This window comes from Wasmannia auropunctata, unplaced genomic scaffold (genome assembly GCF_000956235.1).
Source record: "Wasmannia auropunctata unplaced genomic scaffold, wasmannia.A_1.0 LD336043.1, whole genome shotgun sequence".
In the NCBI taxonomy this organism is placed as follows: domain Eukaryota; kingdom Metazoa; phylum Arthropoda; class Insecta; order Hymenoptera; family Formicidae; genus Wasmannia; species Wasmannia auropunctata.
In genome coordinates this window covers 264,806-265,884 of record NW_012026847.1, presented here as the reverse complement: position 1 = coordinate 265,884, position 1,079 = coordinate 264,806, and the positions used below count along the sequence as shown (strand labels likewise).

At 34.5% G+C, this 1,079-nt stretch overlaps 1 long non-coding RNA gene across 1 annotated transcript; it reads left to right on the top strand.

Annotated features, from left to right (window-relative positions):
* The first annotated feature begins 66 nt into the window (after nt 1–66).
* On the top strand, nt 67–738 carry LOC105451822. Its single transcript, XR_974626.1, has 2 exons — nt 67–348; nt 435–738. It is a non-coding gene; the product is annotated as an uncharacterized LOC105451822 (long non-coding RNA).
* Nucleotides 739–1,079: the final 341 nt, after the last annotated feature.

Genomic DNA, 1,079 nt, shown 5'->3' with positions numbered 1-1,079 from the left:
CGTGTGCTCTTCCGATCGTTTGCATTTTATTGGATCCAACCCAAAACAAAAGTTGCGCGGCGATACCTGCGCGAAGACTCAGTTTTTCGCTGAGTGGACCTACTGGTTATACTGTGCCCTAAGAGCCTGCACATGTCTTTTCCGAAGTTCGTCAACTTTTATTTCAGGCGACAAAAAACGAAGCTACATCACGCCAAATACAACGACGACGATAACTTTTAGGTTATATTCAGAGGTTTTTAGGTTACGTTCAGATGTACGGTCATGTTCAAATTGTAGATATATATGACGATATTTCTCGACTTCATGTGACAAAAATATTAGAAGCGAAAAAACAAAAGGCAGAAGGCACGAAACAAGATTTAAAAAGCGCGTTATAGATCTAGTCTTAATATGTTTCTGCAATGTTATTGATCTGTTTTTGTTTTGTGTAGGAGCACATCTAGCAGCATGAATTCATCAACTATGACAGAAATTCTAAAAAAAAAGAAACTAAAAGAGCAAGCTATTAAATTAAAAACGGAAAACAGAATGCTATGCGAAAGAATAAGACGGCTTCAAAAGAAGATGGAAAGGGTGGAAAGAACTAGAAAAAATAAGGAAGATCCTAAGGAACATGAAACTCTTCATCAAGATTGTAAGTTACTGCAACTAGGTTGTAAGTTACTGCCCACAAATGTAGCACAATTATTATCTACACATAATGTTGCCCAAATCAAAAGCAAACATGGAAGAAGATACACTTCTAATTTCAAACAATTTGCATTACAATTATTTTTTTTAAGCCCGCGAAATTATCAAGAGCTCAAGAAACAGTTTGCGTTACCTTCCATACGTAGTCTTCAATCATTTACACAAACATGGAAAATTAAACCCGGCATAAATAATAATATTTTTGATGTTTTGTCTGTAAAATTAAATTCATTACCGCCTTTAGAACGCCATTGTATATTATGCGTAGACGAAATGAGTTTAAAAGCTCATTTATTTTATAACATTTCACAAGACGAAATTATCGGATTTGAAGATATGGGTAACAAGAAATCAGCAAAATCTGCAAAAAATGCTTTAGTTATTAT